The 21,212-nt window shown below is 36.2% G+C and overlaps 1 pseudogene; it reads right to left on the bottom strand.

The window, feature by feature from the left end:
- Positions 1-14,115: 14,115 nt before the first annotated feature.
- On the bottom strand, positions 14,116-20,693 carry LOC129085423 (S-formylglutathione hydrolase-like; annotated as a pseudogene).
- Positions 20,694-21,212: the final 519 nt, after the last annotated feature.

Below are 21,212 nucleotides of genomic sequence, written 5' to 3'. Positions count from 1 at the left end.
TGGACCTTTGTTACATTAAATAACTAGATTTCTTAACTTGCTTTTTTCTCTAGGCAATGGCTATTTATTGGTTTGCCTTTTGTAATTAATTCTCATACTTCCTTTTCCTTTCCACTTCACTATTAATAAATTTTTTTCACTGTGTTCTTGGTTACATTTGGTCATTTATTGTGGACCTTTATTACATTAAATTACTATGCTTTTAACTTGCTTTTTTTTCTCTGTGCAATGGCTATTTATTGGTTTGCCTTTTGTAATTATCCACAGTGGTACATACACGAGAGAGTGTAATGAATCTTAAAGAGCATTGACTGTAAAATAGAAGCCTTGTATTTGAGTTCTAATTCTGTCACTTATAAGCTCTGGTACTTTGGACAATTTATTTAACATTTTTTGAACCTTGATTTGTTTTACATTTATAAAATGGGGACAATAACAAACAACATATATTTTATTTTGCTTTGTTATGACAGCTGAATTAGTGTATTATGGAAAGCACTTAGCTCAGTGCCTTTATGCGTGTGTTCATAAATGTTATAAAATGGTCTATTAGATATACTACATACCCACACATACCATATCTGATAATATTCCTTGAAGGTAAGTGGACATGTACAACAGATACACATACACACATGCTTGTTGAACACACTAGCCATTTATATTACTTCTTCAGTTATAAGCTAGGAAATATACCTCTGCAGTTCTATATAATACCTCAAAGTTTTAACATTTTTTCATTATTTTAATTAATTTACAAGCTGCATAAAAATATTATCCACAACAATATCTCTTTGGTTTTATTTCCTTTTAAAAGTGCATGTGGGGAAACAGGATTTTTGGCCCCCTGGTTATATTACTTGTGCATCACAAACAATAATTCAATGAGTAGAATGAATGCAATGCAACAATGTTTCATACTATAGTCTGCCTTTAAAAAAAAATCAGAGATTTGTTGCATTTCTATTTAAATGCAAATACTGCTGTTAGAAATTTTCCTAAAAAAATCATTATTACCAACTAGCCAATCAGTCCTTAAACAAGTCGACCGAACCCTGGCCCATGTACACATGGAATCCATTCTGCAATGCGATGGAGCATAACCAGACCATTCACCACAGGGCGCTCCCACCTTGTCATCTCCACCTCTCATCCTGTGACCTGGAGATATAAATGGATCATGCAACCTGCTCTGAGTGAGAAAGAACTTCTCAGCCTTCTTGTGTTGTTCCCTTATTTGTTAATTTATTTCAAGTCACGCCCAAGATGGTAGAATAATACCAGGAACAGAACGTAAAATTTATTGTTCAGCTGCAAGGAAAAAAAAGTCCTAAATCTTAGTTTCTGTAGGGTAATAGAGATAATTCTAAAACTGTGGACTTTTGTCTGTTACTTTAAGCACCTCACAATCTGGAACTTTCATGTTCCTGGAATGATTAGGAACAAAGATGTCTGAAGAAGAGGAGAGGGGTAAATGGCTTTGAAGGAAGATTTTCTGAGAAGGATTCTGAGATCACATCACAACTCAGTGAAAACAAGTATCACAACCAATTACTGAGCTTTACTTACAAAGGCTGTGGTGAAGAGAGGGCAGAGGTACTTGAGCTATTTTTTTTAATGCTAAGAATAACCGCAATTTTATTGTTAAACCAAGCAATAGCACTAGAAAATTCTAATATATTCTTTTTTAATCACTTTTATTGTTATTCTATTATAGTTGTCCTAATTTTTACCCCTTTGCCCTCCTCTGCCCACCCCACCCTCACCCTCCCACTCCGATAATCAATTCCCGCACTGTTGTCCATGTCCGTGGGTCATTCATACGTGTTCTTTGTCTTGCCCCATCCCTTTCTTTCCACCATTATCCCCCTTCCCCTTCCCTTCCGGTCACTTTTTTTCATCCTGTTCCATGCTGAGTGAAATAAGCCAGTAGGGGAAAAACAAATACCATATGATCTCACCTATAAGAGCAATTAATGAACAAAATAAACTAATAAAGAAAATAGAAACACAGGCATGGAAACATGGAGTCATTTCTTTATTTTCCATTTTAAAGCCTTAGGTCTTCTGCATAAAATTGTTGCTTTTGGAATTATCAGATTCTTAGTAATTGAACAAACAGTTGAAGGTGATAAGAAAGGAACTTGTTTTTATTTAAGATCTATTATGTGCCAGGTTCTATGAAGGTATTTCATATTTAATCCTCACTATAACTGTTAGTAGTGGGTATCATTATCCCAGTTACAAAAATTTAGCACACTCTTATGTAACTTGCCTTAGTGTAGTTGGTAAGGTTTTTATTTTTTTGTATCTTTGGTTTACGTATATTAAAACTGCCATGTTCTTTCTACTTTATTTGGTCAGAATCCAGCAGGAAGTAAATGACACATACAAATGGGGCAACTGAAGAGAATTAATAAAGGGTCTATTTGTAAAGGTGTGGGCCTTGATGAGAGAAACCAACAAAGATGAGATGGTATCCTGGGGCTAGCGTGAGTGACAGGCTGCTTCCCTGGACGGGTTAAGGAAGGAAGTGGGCATTAGAGAGTAGGTGTTGCCTGACAGGAATTGTGCTTCATACAGAAGGAGGAACAAAACCAGGACCCATGATGACTCAGAGGGAAGAGAAAGGGGGAAGGGTCCATCCTCACTCTTTTTTCCTCTCTTCTCCCTTTCTAGTGACTCCCATTGGCTGAAAGCAACTGGAAACCTGAGGACGAGGGAGTCTATTGAAGAAGTGCAAAAAGGCCAGTCTTTTTGCAAATACAGAATGATAAAGTATAAAGGCTGGAGGATCCAGAAGGACAGCAAAATAATATATCGCAAAGTATCCCATTATTTACAAGATAAACAGGGTTAGATGGTAGTACATGATATTTTCTTTGAACTTTCAAGTTGGCAGAATAACTGATCCACAAAGCGTAATGTGACTCATTGAAAAAAGAAAAGGGGAAGCTCAACCATTGAAGACATTTGTTTATGTTACATTTGTAAATAGTCTTGATATCAGGAGTCAAGGGCTGATTCAGCTGCTCAGTGATGTCATCAAAAAACATCACCTCTCTTTCCATCTGCTCTCTCTGCAGTTCTCTGTGTTGGTTCTTCCTATTTGTGTTATCTTTTCCAGGTTATAATGTGTCCCACCAGAGTCTCAGGTTACAGAAATGTCCTTACAAGAAGCCTGGAGCAAAATGGCAAAGGGTTTCTCTTTGTGAAGCTTTGTCTTTCATACATGAAGCAAAATCCTGACAAGAACCCTCAGACAGACATATGCTTACATATTATGGGACAGAATTGGGTGATATGCACACCCATGCTGTACTGGGATTTGAGAAAGCAAGTATTTGACAAAGAACGATTGGAGCCTTTACTATCAGCTTTGGGCTTCAGCAACTGATGGATAATTGAAAATATTCTACTCACCATTCTCTCAATACATTTCATAAATTTAAAAAAAAATAGGCTCATAGTTGTGAGACAACTTGCTCAGAATTACATGACTAGTAATTGAAAGAAGAGTTTTCAGTCCTATGCCGTCTGACTTAAAAGGCTGAACCTCAGTATTATAATGGTATTTCAGGGAGATGAGTTATGTCTGTGAGAATGCAAGAAAAAAGGACAGAGAACTAAAAGCTATGTTATATTCCATACATGCTCAATATTCCCTCTCTCCATTTTGTCCTGTTCCATTAGCTTAACTATTCATTTAGATAACTTTGACTTCAAGACACTGAGAACTACGCATGATGAGAGGTAGAAAGTGAAGTATCTCAAACTTTTCACAGGAATTCCAGAACAAACTGACAGTGACCAGAGGGGAGTGGGGAAGGGGGTAATAGGGGAGAGAAGAGGAAGTCAAGGAACACGTATAAAGGACCTGTGGAGGGAACCAAGATGGCGGAGGAGTGAGTGGAAGTCACACTGACCTCCTCCCAGGACCAACCTGGAATCACAACTAAATTGTGGAGAAATCACCTGGAACAAACAACTGAACAATAGCGAGAGAGGAGCTTTGTAACCTCGGAGACCGGAGAATCGGCTTTAGTGCAATCTAACTGGTAAGAAGTGCGGTACAGATCTGAGAAGGCAGGTGGGGCACCCATGGGCAGAGGCACCAGAAGGATATTGAACTGACCAGTTGGATCCCCCTGAGAAGAGCGGGGTCTAAACCGAAAGTGGGGATCTCCAGCCTACAGCACCAGAGCCCAAAAAGTACACAGAAAACAGCCAGCTGCGAAAAGCAACAGGGTTGCTCTCTGCCAGAGACAGGCGGCTGGAGACGCAAAGAACCTTTTATAGGGCCAATGCAAAATTTTTATTTGCGGCCACTTACCCTGGTCTCCAGCAAAGGCAGGGGCTGAGAGGGCTAGAGACACATGACGAGACCGAGGAAGGAGGCTTTGGGGAGAGAACTAAGAGAGTAGCCGGTGGGATCCCAGTGCGGACTCCTCCTCCATAAGGCAGCAGCATGGAAGAACCCAATAACCCTGCCCCCAGGAGAGACTCCACCCCACCGTGAGCTGTCTGAGGCGCCCTGCTGAGTGCAGAGTGAATAGATTAATAGCTGAGGAGACAATCACAGACAGAAGATTCCTGGAAGCCTTGAACAGTCGGCCTAAGGTCAGACAGGGTCAGCATCTGACATCATCAGAGGCAGATCCAGAAAGTAAAAACAGCAGTCTCTAACCATAGAAGTTCACACCACAAAGTCAGGAAATCAAGGCAGATCAACTTAAGAAGCAGAAAAGAGTCTCACAAATAATGGGAAGACAAAGAAATAGGCCCCACTCAAAGGGAAAGGAAGAATCCCCAGAAAGAGAATAAAATGAAATAGAGGCAAGTAAACTATCAGATATTGAGTTCCAAAAAACGGTTCTAAGGAAGCTCAATGAGCTCAGTGAGCTCAGAGAGAATTACAAAAAAACTACAGGGAAACTAAGAGGAACTTACTGAAAACTATATCAGCATGAAAAAGGACATAGAAACTATCAATGAGACAAGAGGAAGTGAAGAATACAATTTCTGGATTGAAGAACACAGTAGAAGGAATCAAAAGCAGGCTAGATGAAAAAAAAAGAACAAATTAGTGAGCTGGAGATTAAGGTAGAGAAAAGCTCTCAGAAAGAGCAAGAAAATGAAAAAAAAAGCCTCAAAAAGAATGAAGAGGTGTTGATGGAAATGCAGAACAACCTGAAACATATAATATCTGTATAATAGGGATACCAGAAGAAGAGGAGGAAGAAGGGATAGAGAACCTGTTTGAAAAAGTAGTGATGGAAAACTTCCCTAAGTGGAGGAGAGAAAAAGTCACACAAGTCCAGGAAGTACAGAGGGTCCCATTCAAGAGGAACCCAATGAGGCCCACTCTAAGACACATCATTAAAATGGCAAATATCAAAGACAAACAGAGAATCCTAAAGGCAGCAAGAGAAAAAGAGGTAGTAACATATAAGGGAGGCCTGATACAGCTAGCATCTGACTTCTCAACAGAAACACTACAAGCCAGAAAGGCAAGAAATAGTCCAAGTCATGAAAAACAAAGGCCTGCAACCAAGACTGCTCTACCCAGCAAGGCTCTCAATTAAAATGGAAGGCGAAATAAAGAGTTTCCCAGACAAAAGAATGCTAAAAGAATACACCTCCACCAAACCAACACTGCAAAATATGCTAAAGGGATTGGTTTAAGATGAAGAAAAAGTTTCTATGAATACCCAGTTTCTTTCAGAGTTGACAATACTTGATATTACCAATATTTTTAATACTCATTAATCTGATTGTGACAATGATGTTATTTTACTTGTTACTTTATTATTTGTTGACACTAAACCTGTTTTAGTATATTTCTTGCCTATTTCTATTATTTTTTTTAAAAAAGCTTTAAATGATTTTTTGGTATTCTTTACCCATTTATTGATTAAAAGTTTGTAGAACTTTTTTCCCTAAAAAAAAAAAAACCAACAAGAAACAAAAAACCTATTAACCATGTTTCAGGTGTGTTGCAAATACTTTTCTATTATATTCCTTGTCCTTTAACTTTTTTTATATGTATATTACTATATAGTTAAATGTTTAATATAGTCATATTGTCAATACTTACTTTATAGCTTCTCGGTTTGAATATTTTAGTTCAGGTCATGAAAAATATTAGTTCTATTTTCTTCTAAAACTCCTTAGATTCTACACGTTGATTTTTAACTCACCTGAATATTTCTTGTATAATGTGTGAAATAGGGCCCTATATTTGTTTTATTTCAAGTAATAGTGGTCCATGCACCTTATTTGTGGAATAAGGCTTATTTTCCCCATTGATTTGAAATGTCAACTTAATCATACATATATTAATCAGATATATATGTTTGTCTCTAGAATGTTCATTATATTTCATTGACCTACTTGATTATTTCTGTGCTGGTGTCATGTTGGTTTAATTGCTGAGACTTTATAATGGTTTTAAATTTTTAAAAAATATTTTATAATTAACTTTGACATTTAAAAAAATAAATAAAATCAATCTACATTTAAGAAAGAAAGAATGAGAGAGAGAGAAAGATGGAACTCCTACTTTATGCAACAACATGGACAGAAGTGGAGAATATTAAACTAAGTGAAATAAGCCAGTTGATGAAAGACAATTAGTTACCATATGATCTCACCTATATGTAGACTCTATTCAACAAAAGAAACTAATGAACAAAATAAACCACAGGCATGGAAACATGGAGCAGACTGAAAGTGACCAGAGGGGAGGAAGAAAGGGGACTATGGTAGAAAGGGGAAGGGACTAGACAAAGAACATGTATGAATGACCCATGGACATGGACAACAGAGTGGGAATTGACTGGGGGAGTGGGGGGTGGGGGTAGGATGGGAGGGGGGGTGTTACAGGGGGAAAATTGAGACAACTGTAATAAAATTAACAGAATTAAAAAATAAAAAATAGTAATAAAAAAGAGGAAAAAAAGAAAAAATAAAGGACCCATAGACAAGGGCGATGGAGGGGAGGACTGAATGTGGGGAGGGGGAGGGCAGGGCAGGGGAAGGTTATGGGGGACAACTGTAATTGAATGACAATAAAAAAAAGCAAAAAAAAAATGTTTAGTTATTCACTCTCCAGTAAATCTGATAAGTATATGAAAAGTTTCCATTTTCCCATACAAGCTGAGACATTGAGTAATGCTGCAATTGGTAATGTGGATCAGAAGTCACAGCACCTTGGAAAAACTGAACTTCTTTAAAAATCTCTTCTGCTAGGGCCCCAAAAGTCACCTATTACATTTTTAATGCATTGCCTTTGGATATTCTATATATACCTATCAATTTTATGAAGCCCATTTTTTCTCTGAAGCCAGGGAAAATTCTAATATCAAAATCACTTAGAAAAGGAAGGGAATGGGAGGGTCGGGGAACGTGTAGCAAGGTCTCATGGACAAAACCAAAGGGGAAGGATTGAGGGAGGGAGGGGGGAGGGGGCAGGGGAAGGTGGTGGGGGGAAGACAGAGACAAATGTATTTGAAAAAATAAAGAAAATAAATTAAAATTAAAAAAATCACATAGTTCTTTTCTCTAGCTTTCAAAAGTCAAGTTTTTTTCTCTTGAGAAGAAATCTTCTTTCTGCTTCTAGACCCACTCACATCTGACTGTGGAAATCATGTTTTTTGTGTTCTAATTTGAAGAACTCATTGAGAAGAAAAGAAGCTATAAGATTAATTGATTACAGTCCACTTATAATTTGTAATGTCTTAATTTTTAATCACATTATAGAACAAAACAGTACTTTGTGTTTCAAATTTGATGATTGAATAGTGATTTAATGTGCCAATTGACAGTGATAGTTTAAAAAAAGTTCCATCATGTTGATGATTAAAGTAATGAGGGCTGACTTTTAATTTAATGCCTCCTTTGCAAACTTTACCAATCACACTAGCTTTTTCTGATTTCCTCAGGAATAGGTGGGGAAGCTTTTGCTACCCATTACCCTATTGTTTGTTTTAAGAAAAGTATGTCTTTATGATGACGATAGTTCTCAGAGGATGTTTATAAAGCTTTGTATGGTGCATTAAAATTATTTGAACCACGACTCATGTTTGTGTATGCTTATCATTCCTGCTATTTTAGTTATACCACTACTTAATAAATCGTATTAAAGCAAGATGATAACTAAATACTGTTGGAATACCTACTAGTTAGCATTCTAAGCCTTGTTCTTGAATTATATTCAAAGCCAAAGTGTTCATTTTCTTCAGTTTTATAGTGCAGCAGATGCCAGAAGGCCTGGATTCTAGCCCTGGTGTTGCTGCTGCTACCATGCTCTGTAAAGCAGATCACTGGACTTTTCTGAATTTGACTTTTCCTAATAAGGAACTTGAGAAATAAGGGCTTGGTATTTCTAAAGTTATTTCAAGTTTTAAGATTATAATTCCAGTATTATAGAAAGAGAATGATTATCCAAGTTCATGTTCAGAAATTACCAGAGTTTGGCTAGTTTTAGCTGTAATAAATTGCAGTGTCTAAGATTAATGAGCATGTATCTAGAGTAGGTATATGAAGGAAATCCTGATTCCCACAAGGATGTAACTTAGACCCTAAATTGATACCAATGCCTATTAAATAGAAGGAAAAGAGAGATGTCTTTCTCAATATTGGAAAATGATGGAGGGGAAAGAACCTATAAATTATTTCTTGGGTTTTCTGCTCCCTCCTCCATTGGCCTCCTCTTTCCCACTCACGCCCATCAGCACCATGCTGATATATAAGAACTGTCAGCTGCTGGGAGTTAGTGCTGGTGCTGGGGTTTTGCAAATGACCTTACCTTGTTTTGAATTTCTGTTTTCCATCTACTTTTGGCAAACATTGCTGCAATTTTAATAAGTCAACCTACTTTTAATATAATTGATGAGCATTCCATTCTCTTTCCAGTGCAAGACTGAGATTGTTTTATATTGAGGAACAAGGAAGCCTGACTTCTTCTCCCAAAAGGTCACCCTGGTCCCTGCTGCCATTCATAAAATAACTCTGTAATTGACTCTCTCTTCTATCCCCCCAACTTAGGCAGCATAAACCTTTTCCTGTGGCCCCTTTCTCTGGTTTACAGACTCCCTCTTTTTTCTCCTCCCCTCTGCCCCTCTCCCCTCCTCCCTCTGTTCTCTATTTCACCTTTGCTATCAAATCAAAGATGTATGTGAATCCTCACCAATTCTCTTGTAAAGGACAGAATGCACAGGGTGCTGGCATGGGTTAAGTGCAGTCAACCCTCGCATTAGCGGATCTTCTTGGCCCCTCTGCTTCTCCCCATAGTTAAGAGAGAGGCCAGTTTCAGTCATCTCGGGGATTCTCCCTGGAAGGGTTAGGGGTGTGTGTTGTGTGTGCGTGTGTCTTGGGAAGGACCAGGAGGTAGGGTACTGAAAGTTCCAACCCTCAGATAACATGGTTGGTGTCACAAGCAACGAATCTCAGTCTCTAGGTGAGATACAAAAGTCACCTTCTAACATAAGAAAAATCATCTTTACCTCCCCCACCACTTAGCAAATCACAAGGGTTTTGGAGTCCTATGCCAGAAAAGAATGAAGATCAAATATATATAGATTTCTTATTATAAATCACAACACCACTGGGAAAGGTCTTTCCTTTTTTTCTCCAGAGAGCACACAATGAGTAACTTTATGCCATGCTGATAAACTGACACAGTTAACAGGAAGAAATGCTGGTTAGAAATTCAAGAGGTCAAAAACCAAGAATTTCATAATCCAACAGGGATAAAGTTTCTCAGGGAGAATAGGGTAGATTTCTGTGTATTGATTAATTTTTTCCACTCCAAAGAAAACAGTTTGCTCTGAGGGCTGAACATTTTCTGTAAAATCATTTGCATGGAAATGAAATGGAAAACATAAAAAAAGTAAAGAAGACCTGAGAAGCACTTCCTCTTCTCTGTATTTTAATCACCATTCTCATGAAAGGTTTGTTTTACAAATGACCTTATTTTGAGTCTATGTTCAAAATTACTTATTTGAATGATATGAATATTTAAATGCAAAAATATATGCTTAGGGCATATAAAATAATTTTCTGTATGTGTTCTCACTTTTAGTTTCTCTCTCTTATAAAGTGAGCAAATGAAACCAATCGTGAAAATTAAAAATATATATGTGTGTGTGTGTATGTCTTTATTATGGTTCATAGCATGTTCTTATTATTTTTTTTCCTTAATTGAGCTTATATTTGAAACAAACTGTGCTTTCAATGTCCAAACAACATACAACAACAACAAAAAATCACTAATCTGTGCTTATAGTATTTATATTGTGCCATGTTTTCTCTAAAGGAAATAAAAATAACTAGATTGCTAATTTATATTTTACATACTAAAATATTTGACTTTTAACCTCAAATATAATTTAATGTGAAGTTATTTTAAATGACTTTGTAGAGTCCCTTTAGCCGCACCCTCAAATGAAACTAAGATGATACATTCTATATTGTAGTTTGAGTTTTAGTTCTTCCTAAATTTAGAGGCTAGTCAACCATAGAAAATTATTGATGTTCAAAATCCTTCAGAGAAAATCTTTTGTCTTTTTAAAGTTGTGATAAAATACCCTTAAAATGGTTAAGATGGTGAATGTTAAGTATACAGTTGAGATAATAAGTGCATTTGTATTGTGCAACCATCACCGCCAGCCATCTCCTGAGTTTTTTTTATCTTGAAAAACTGAGATTCTACAACCATTAAACATCAGCTCCCCATTCTCCTCTTCCCCAGCCCCGACAACCGCCATTTCACTTTCTAACTCTATGATTCTGACTACTCTAGGTATATCAAATAAAAGGAATTATACAGTGCTGTTTCGTGACTGGCTTATAGCACTTAGGATAATGTCCTCAACATTCATCCATTGGTAGCATGTGTCAGAATTTCCTTCCTTTTTAAGCATAAATAATATTCTATTGTAAATATACACTTTGCTTATCTCCTTATTTATCAATAAACACTTGGGCTGCTTCCACACTTCAGCTATTATTAATAATGCTGTTGTGAATATGTATATTGTATGTCCAAAACCATAAACTGATAATTACTTTTTAATGTATTTGTCTTTTAAATTATGTAGAAACAAAAAGTGGAGTCACAATTATTAAAATTATTTGTAATAAGTATAATATTATAATATTTTATAATTTTCCATATATTTATCTTTACTGTGATCTTTATTTCCTCATATTACTTCTACTGTCTTATCACTTCAACTTGCAGAACTCTCTTTGAGTCTTCTTGCAGGGCAGGTCTAGTTGCATCTAATTCCCTCAGTTTTTGTTTATCTAGAAATATCTTAATTTATACCCTCACTTTTGAAGAACAATTTTGGTGGATATAGAATTCTTAGTGGACCATTTTTTCTTTTGTCATTTTGAGTATGTCTACCTAATGCTTCCTAGCCTTCAAGGTTCTGGTGAAAAATACATTCTCTTATTGAGGATAACTTGTGGGGGATGAGTTATTTTTTTCTTATGCTTTTTAGGATTTTCTCTTTGTCTTTGTCTTTTGGCAACTTGATTTTAATGTGTCTCCATGTGGGCATATTTCAGTTCATCCTAATTAAAATTTATTGAGCTTTTTGGATTTTTATATTGAACTGGCCAAAAAGTTCTTTTTTTTTTTTTTTTTTTTCTGTAAGATGGCTCTAGTGGTACTTAGTTGTTTTTTAATGTCATTCTAGACAATTTTGTTAGATTGTATTGTGACAGCTGTCATATCAGTGTATACTTAAAAAACTTATCAAAGTTGGTGAATTTTTGTGTGGTCATTTTAATACTGAGGATGAAAGAAAATAAGGAAACTTTTTGGCATATTATGTTTTATTATTTCAAGAAAGGTAAAAATGCAACTGAAATGCAAAAAAAGATTTGTGCAATGTGTAAAGAAGTTCTTGTGACTGATCAAATATGTCAAAAGTGGTTTGCAAATTTTCATCCTGGAAATTTCTCACTGGATGATGTTCCATGGTTGAGTAGACCAGTTGAAGTTGATAGCAATCAATTTGAGACATTAATTAAGAACAACCAATGTTATACCACGCAGGAGATAGCCTACATACTCAAAATATCCAAATCAAGCAATGAGAAGCATTTGCACCAGCTTGGTTATGTTAATCACTTTGATGTTTGGGTTCCACATAAACAAACAAACTAAAACCCCCCAAAAAACAACAACAAAAAACCCCAAAACCTTCTTGACCATATTTCTGCATGCAATTCTCTACTTAAACATAACAAAAATGTTTCATTTTAAAACAAATTGTGACTGGCCATGAAAAGTAGGTAATTTACAATAATGTGGATTGTTGGGGCAAGTGCAATGAACTACCACCAACCACACCAAAGCCAGTCCACATCCAAGGAAGGTGATGCTGTATATATGGTGGGGTTGGAAGGGAATCTTCTATCATGAACTCCTTCTGGAAAACCAATTAATTCCAACAACTACTGCTTCCAATTAAACCAACAGAAAATAGGACTTGATAAAAAGCATCCAGAATTAGTCAACAGAAAATGCATAATCTTCCATCAGAAAATGCATAGTCTTCCAATGCAAGACTGTGTGTTTCTTTGATGACCAGGCAAAAACTGTTACAGCTTGGCTGGGGAGCTCTGATTCATCTGCCACATTCAACAGACTTTACACCTTTTCATTTATTTTAGTCTTTACAAAATTCTCTTAATAGAATAAATTTCAATTCCCTGGAAGATTGCAAAAGTCACCTGGAACAGTACTTTGCTCAAAAGAAAAAATATAAAGTTTTGGGAAGATGGAATTGTGAAGTTGCCTGAAAGATGGCAGAAGGCAGGGGAACAGAACAGTGAATAGGTTGTTCTATAAAGTTACTAGTGAAAATGAAAAATGTGTCATTTATCTTTACTTAAAAACCAAATGAACTTTTTGGCCAACCCAATGTTTGTGTATTTCACAAATTTGAAATGTTTTCAGCCTTTATTCCCTCAAATAATTTCTATTCTCCTTTCTCTTTTTTCTCCTTCTGGGGCTCCCACAATGTATGTGTTGAATTGACTGATGGTGTCTTACAGGTCCCTTAGACTATGTTCTCTTTCTTTCATTTTTTTCTTTAATTTCTTCTGCTGACCTTAGAACAAAAGAGCCAATTATTTAACCAGCAAAATGGCTCTATTTGGAATTAGCAGAGGAATCACAATTTGGGACAAGCAAGCTAGGGCAAACCATAGGCAAGTTCAAAGAACAGAAGAGAAGGGCTTGCTTCTATGTGGAAAAAAGGGAATGTTGGGAGGGTCTGTTTCACCGAATTCAGAGTGGTCATGGCTTGTCGTTGGCTGAGGATGGCCATTTTTCATTGGCTGGGCTGTAACCAGGAGCACAAACCTGAAGGCAACCAGCAATAAAAGGTTCAGGTGATGATTGCCAAAGATAGACGTGTTTTGTTGGCAAGGAGAAATTTACTGCTGTGGTATGTCCTCTTCCTTAGGGTCTAGGTGGAAGTGCATGAGAGCTTCTACTTCGGGGCTTCCCAACTCCATTTTAAATGAGTTTTTTAAAATTTATTTTTAACATTTTCTTTTTTTGATTAAGACCTTTCCTCTAAAGTGTCACTGATCATGAGTCAAAGGTTTTAAATATTTCCCTTATTGCCAAGAAAGACCTTTCCAGGTTGTCATGTACAACGCTGAAGGGGAAGTGCAAAGATTGAAAACTGTGGAGGTCACTCATGTTTGAATAATCAGGAAGGGTAGGAAGGGGAACCCTCAGGCATTTTCCATCTGAGATTAGTGTTGGACATCATCCGGGAATGCTGAGCTAACATAACCCTACTGGGTGCATCAATTCTTCAGATATTTGACAGACAAAGTTTAGCAGAATAATGACCTGAATTTGGATCTCTTATTACAGTAAAATGTTAGTGAATAATTTTGTAAATAAGAGGTATAAATCTCTTTTTTTTTTCAGGCTCCTATATATTTATTCAGAAGGTGATTTAACTATGGAATGAAGCATTTTTAGCATTATAAAATACAATGTTTTGAAATCTTTTTTCTTTGCAATTCTGTTTATTACAATTTTTATAATCCTGAAGAGAGACTCTTCTCTGAACTTCTTCAGGCATTCAGGTATTTTGCATGATGTCTGATATGATCAGTAATAAAAGCTGCAATGAAGTAGTAGCTGTGATCAAAACACCCCTGTAGTCTAAAAAGAATAGGGATTTTCTTTTCTGTACAGGCAGCTATGAAGTCATTGGATAGTAACTGTCCATCCGAAAGAAAACTGGTTATCTTTTCCTTGATCAATTAGTTCATCCAGCTGAGACCCCAAATAGGACTTCACCAGATGTGTAGCATCATAAGCTTTCCATTTACTTTGATCTGTTCCCAAATATCCACTAAAGGCTTTTTTGCCCCAAGCACAAAGCATTAGATTGCAAATTGGAGCAAATGTTGACACAGATTTTTATTTTCCAGGATTCTTTAAAGCACAAATCAGAGCCCCATGGCCTCCCATGGAATGGCCAAAAATAGACATCCTTTGGGGGTCCACTGGAAAATTGGCATTGATGAGTTGGGGAAGCTCCTCTACATAAGAGTCCATCCTGTAGTTCATTTTCTAAGAATCTTCAGCTTTTATCCACATAAAACCCAGCACCAGCACCAGCACCAGCACCAGCACCAAAGTCCCAGCTCTCATCTTCTCCTTTAATACTGCAGCCCCAGGGCTGGTGTCTGGAGTGACGACCAAAAGGCCATGTTCTGAGACAGCCTGATGATAACTGGATTTTGATATAAAATTCTGTTCTGTGCAAGTTAAACCAGACAGCCACTATAGTGCAGGGCATTTTCCAATTTCTGCCTTTGGTGGTAAGTAGATAGCAAATTTCATTTTGTAGCTCAGTTCAACACTGTCATGTTCAAATGCTTTTTGGAATCCCCCAAAGCCCTTGATGCTGGAAATGTGTTTCAGTGCCATTCTTTTCCTGTCCAGCTGTGACAGGCTTTTTTTGTGTGCGTCAAAGGGTAGATGATCCTCCAGTGGCAGAAGTGGAAGTAACAGTAAATCTCTTATTTTTAATAGAAAATGAATAAATTAATGAGCTGAATATACTGGTACATAAAAATTCAGTTCCAACTCTAATGTGTGGAAAATAAGATAAAGTATTGTGTCTAGAAAAACTTCTTTTTTTTCCCCCATTTTCCTGTTGTTCTATTACAATTGTCCCAATTTTAGCCCTTTGCTCTCCCCTGCCCCATAGCTCCCACAGTCAGTCCCTAACATCTCGCCCATGCCCATGGGTCAGCCATACATGTTCCTTGACTAGACTCTCCCATTTCTTTCCACCTTTATCCCCCTCCCCCCACCTCTGGTCACTGTCAGTCTGTTTCTTGTTTCCATGCTTCTGGTTCTATTTTGCTCATTTGTTTGTTTTGTTGATTAAGTTCCAATTATAGGTGAGATCATATGGTATTTGTCTTCCACAACCTGGCTTATTTCATTTAGCATAATATCCTCTAGTTCCATCCATGCTGTCATAAAAGGTTGAAGTTCCTTCTTTCTTACTGCTGCGTAGTATTCCATTCTGTAAATGTAATACCGTTTTTTGTCCACTCATTTACTGATGGGCACTTAATCTGCTTCCAGCACTTGGTTATTGTAAATGATGCTGCTGTGAACATAGGGGTGCATAGGTTCTCTTGAATTGGTGTTTTAGGATTCTTAGGGTATAATCCCAGGAGTGGAATCACTGGATCAAAAGGCAATTCTATTTTTAGTTTTTTGAGGAAATTCCGTACTGTTTTCTACAGTGGCTGCACCTGTCTGCATTCCCACCAATAGTGTGCTATATTTCCCTTTTCTCCACATCCTTGCCAGCACTTATTGTTTCTAATTCAATTTTCCATACAAAGTTATATTTTTGAGAATAAATGAAATTCTGAAGATAATAGTCTTTTGGATTAAGCCAATAAGTTTAACTGTATTGATAATTCCTGCCATTTAGAATGTTGTCTGTGAATATATATATATTTCCACAAAATTTTGGTTTTATTAGGGTTGAAACCCAAAACTTTGAAAATAGGCTGCTGCTTTGATACCTTTTAGAATGTTGGTAGGCAGATTGATGTTAAATCAACACATTTGCCTCGGGCTCTGAGTTCAACATATTTTGCCAATATCTCTATAATAAAGAAAAAATATCAGGGCCTTGGCCAGGTAGCTCATTTGGTTAGAGCACTGTTCCAAAGCACCAAGGTTGTGTGTTCGATCCCTGTTCAGGGTACCCATAAGAATCAACCAATGACTGCATAAATAAAGTAGAACAACAGACCTTGTTTCTCTCTCTCTCCCCCTCCTTCCTCTCTCTAAAATAAATAAATAAAATTTAAAAGAAAGAAACCAACAAACCTTGGCTGGTGTGGCTTAGTGGATTAAGAGCCAGCCTGCAAACCAAACGGTTGCTGGTTTGATTCCCAGTCTAGGGCACATGGCCGGATTGTGGGCCAGGTCCCCAGTAGGGGGCACATGAGAGACAACCACACTTTAAGGTTTCTCTCCCTCCCTTATCCTCTCTAAAAATAAATAAAATAAAATCTTTTAAAAAATTGTAATTAGCAGTTATAAAAAATTATATACCTGGACTCTATTAAATCAATTAAAACCATGCTTTTGTGGAGGGAATGGTAGCAGCAAACACTCTGAAGAGTTTGTGCAAATTATAGCATATTTTGGAAAACCATGGAGAGATTAATAAAAAGGATGAGTAGATTTTCTGAGCCTCAGAGCCATGGATGCTCACTGAGTGTAGGAGAGTTAATAAATATATTAAAAATCTATTGACAGGTTCCTAACGCACTGCAGAGCGAACTTAGTTGGATTAGCCATTCAGTCAGCAGTCACTTAGACAATCTCCCTAAAAGAGGATTATCCATGTTGGCCCCCTTTCTCTTACATTGATCCAAAAGCTGCTACTATGTAGTTTTAATTGACATGGAATTTCATGAGTTTAGAAGAGTGTGAAATGAACATTATTTCCTTTTTTTCTGGAATAAGCCATGTAAAAATAACATCAAAAATCTATCATTAATTTACCTTCTTCCAAAATAAGGAACTGTGACTCACAATAAACTATAGCCTCATGGAGCTGTGGTGCCTGCCCATATTAAACCCATGACACAGGAGACTCGTTTCCCTGGGACTTTGGGTTGTGCAGAGGCAATAATTCCAATCCAAGTAACTGACTGTCCTGAGATGGGAAGAGGAGATAGATGAGCAGGTCTTACGGTATGTTGTAGCCCCTCCTGATCTCAACCCTTGCTTGTCACCTTGTGTTCCACTCTTAACATGCATGCTGTAGGCTGATTTACCTAATTGTTTCATTTTTACTCTCACCATTAAAAAAGTCATTCATATTGCTATCTTATATCCTCCTTACTGTAATTTAAGAACATTTTCTCTTGTTTGGTTCTCATCAAAGAAGAATAGCTAATTAAAAGTTTCTGTGCAACAATTGATTAAATTTAATTTTCCATGGTAAATAATGGAGTGTGACTTTGTTTTCATTCATGTCTTGACCAACAGGAATTTCCTGCCTATTTCATAAGGATGTTGAAAGGATTCACCAATGAGTGTACATAAGAATCTTTAAGCTCTGTAGAAGAAAGTAATTACAGATAAACATAAAATTTTATAAGAAATAGAAATTAAGATGAGAATGTCCCTTTTTTTACCATGCTAACATTGTCAATCAGTTTTAGATGTCAAAGTTATGGGCTCTCCTTTCATGTTTCTAAATAGGACTCTCTAGAAAGTAGAAATGATGCGATTAAGCAAGAGTGAGATAAAGCCTGTAGTTTTCTGTGCTTTCAATAGGTAACATTCATATCGATGTCAATGTTATTTTAAGTGATACACAAAGTTTCTCCTTCTCAGGCATAATTCACTCTCATTTCTTGGTTATTTTAAGAAATGTTATGTCAGATATATAAAATCAGAAACATGTGCTTTAGGACCAATAGTATTGCTGTTTTATAAGGTCAGCTCCAAAGACTCTGCATAACGCTTGGTTAATTTAAAATGAAGTAGAGGCAGCTGTCATAAGAAAGCAGTATGTAAGCTCTCATTTAGATTATATTTTATTTCCCTTATTAATGTTAATTGTGTTTTTTGAGAAAAAGAATTTGTTACTAAAATAAAATAAAACACAGTTTGGCAAATGCTCTGTAACCATACTAAAATACATAGTGCATGAATTAATAAAACTCAATTGTAGTTTTTCCCTCCTTTCTACAAAAGAGTATGGAATGTTTTTTTCTGCAATAAGGGTTATGATAAATTGCTTTATTTTCTTTACAGTAGATTACAAAAAGAATTATATTTCAAACCTTAAGACTTCAAGATTGCTTTGACAAGTAGGAGGAAGCTACATTATTTTTTATATGTTCAGCTCACGCTCGCAGCTCAGAGCTTAATTATAAACACAATAAAGACATGACCTAGTGACATATTATTTAGACAACTCTTCATCCAGATCTTGGAAATGGATTGGTATCACATTTTCTTGACTTCAAATTAAGATTTGTCTCAAGTCTTTCATTTTCCATCTTTTCCTTTGTCTTTATTTCTTTAAAAAACTTATCTTGCACAGTTTGTGGCTATTTCCTCTGGAGTTAACTGCCACCAGATGAAAGAACACTTACTAGCTTTTCAAAGGTACCAAGATCAATCTAAAAAGAGACAATGATAAAAATGAGTTTAATATGTCCTAATTGGGGACTAAGGTAAAATTTCTGAAGTAATTATCTGCCAAGTAAAAAAAAAAATCTCCAGAGTCACTTAAGCATAAAAACTAATCACTCATCATGTGGATCTACTAATTGAGTTAATAGGCAAAAAAACCCAACAACCATTGCATAGATTTACATCATCTAATTGAGAGTCACACCCAGTAATCTTACTTATTTGGAATATAATTGAGGGACTTGAGCCTAAAACAGTCAGTCCCTCCAAGCAGCCAAGACATCTGTACCTTGGGCAGGTTCAATAACCTCTCTAAGGTTCAGTTTCCTCAGCTACTAAGGAAGGTATAAATATACAGCACATAGTAAAAATGCTCAGTAAACATTTTTGCTTTTTAAAAAATTGTCTTGATTGACTGCTGTTGTGTGATTCTGGTGGACTATCTGAAGCCCAGATAGCCATCTCAAAATATTTTGTAGAATTTCTTAAAATTAGAAAATCTTTCATTTCTTTTTATTTGTTTAAGTGTCAACATTTTTTTCATTGTTGCTCAGTTACAGTTGTTCTTCTTTTCCCCCTTGCTCTCCCCTGCCTCACTGTCCCTACTCCCACAGTCAATCCTCCCCCTCCCCTTGTCCCTGCCCGTGAGTCCTCTATTCATATTCCTTGGTTTGCCCTTTCCTCTTCTTTCCCCCGTTATCCCCTCCCCCCTCTGCCCTGTTCACTGTCAGTTTGTTCCTATTTCTATGTCTCTGGTTCTATTTTGGTTGTTTCTTTGTTTTGTTGACTAGGTTCTACTTATATGCAAGATCATATGGTATTTGGTATTTCTTTTATAACTAGAAAAAGTAAACATTAAGACAACTTCTATACAGATATAGAAAATCCACTTTAAAATTTTTTTGTGTTAGTCATTTAATTATCATGGGGGGCACTGAGAATTGGACTAGCTCTATACACATGACTAATTTTAATGTTTTGAAAAATGTTTACTGATATACAAGTGATGCTATAACTCACAATACTATTATTACATTCTGCATATGTTACATTATTATCTTTGCTATACTTAACTTGTGGTGTTAATCACTGATTCCTTCTAAAACAATATTTCAAAGATTGAAAAATCTCAATTAAAATAGCAAATCAACAACAAATAGGGAATGAACACTTTATTATTCTATTTAACTTGTTTTGTGTAGAAATATAATCCAACATGGAAAGTGGTCTGTGGTTACCTCTAGATTGCTCAAATGCTCATGAGATGACAGTGTGTTCAAATCTAGAAAAAATATCAAAGACGTGAGTTACAATATATTACAGTGATTATATAGGGCAAATAATTATGCCAAGTCAAATCAAGGCATTAAGATGATAGGTTCACTCAAATAATATTTTAATAGGTCCAGAATGGATTGCTATATGTAATTATTGAAGTACATTAGTTTCCACAATCTTATTCCATTTTTGTATTGACTCCCACATTCCTAAGATGAAATGCTGGTGTGTAGTCAAGAAAGCAATAGCAAGCACCATCTCTCCTCATTCACCTCTTCCTGATCTTGGGAGAAAAATCACCATTCATTCTGTGCCTCATTACTTTGGGTGGTTGTATTGGTCCATCTTCGGTGCCCTTTTTGTTTACATAGTTGTAGTAAACTCCTTAAAAAAAATAGCATGAAACTGAGTCATTGAGTATAGGGTAAGCTATTTTAGCAGGAATTCGGACTTTAAGGTTATTTAGGTTGATTTTCTGAAATAGGTGGTAACTTTAGTTTCACATCTTCATAAGAAAAATATATTTTGAATATCTTAAATCATTAAAATATAAACATACAGTATTTACTTATTATATGTCGTGTACTATGCTGGATACTAGGAGATTTAACAGTGAAAAAAATTGCCAAAAATCTCTGCTGCAATAGAGATTGCATACTAACAGAGGATAAATGAGTCTGAAATTTAGGTCAATAAGCAAGACACTTAATGCAGAAATATGTAAATTATATTAAAGAGGAAATATTGTATTAAAGAGGGGGATTATCACCAAAGTAAAATGCTGCTGATAGATTCCAGAAAAAGAGAATGAGCGATGACCATTGGATTTAGTGTCATGGAGGTTGTGTTAGTCAGGATTCTCCAGAGGAATAAAGTGAATAGGTCTGTCTATCATCTATCTATCTTTCTATCATCTATCTATCATCTCTCTATTTTTCTATCTATCATCTATCTATCTATCATTTACCTATCATCATCATCATCTATCATCTATCTATCTAGCTATCTCTTTATCCATCTATCGTCTATCTATTTCTATCTACCTACCTTCCTACCTACCTCCTTATCATCTATCTACCTACCTATACATTGAGAGATTTAGGTAATTAGCTTCAACAATTAAGGGGGCTGACAAGTTCAAATCTGTAGGGTAGGCCAGTAGACTAGAGATCCAGGAAAGAATTGATACTGT

This window comes from Pteronotus mesoamericanus, unplaced genomic scaffold (genome assembly GCF_021234165.1).
Source record: "Pteronotus mesoamericanus isolate MK-2021 breed Mesoamerican mustached bat unplaced genomic scaffold, CSHL_Meso_final scaffold_232, whole genome shotgun sequence".
Taxonomy (NCBI): Eukaryota; Metazoa; Chordata; class Mammalia; order Chiroptera; family Mormoopidae; genus Pteronotus; species Pteronotus mesoamericanus.
Note: the sequence above shows the minus strand (reverse complement) of the source record. Positions and strands in the feature narration are given on the sequence as shown.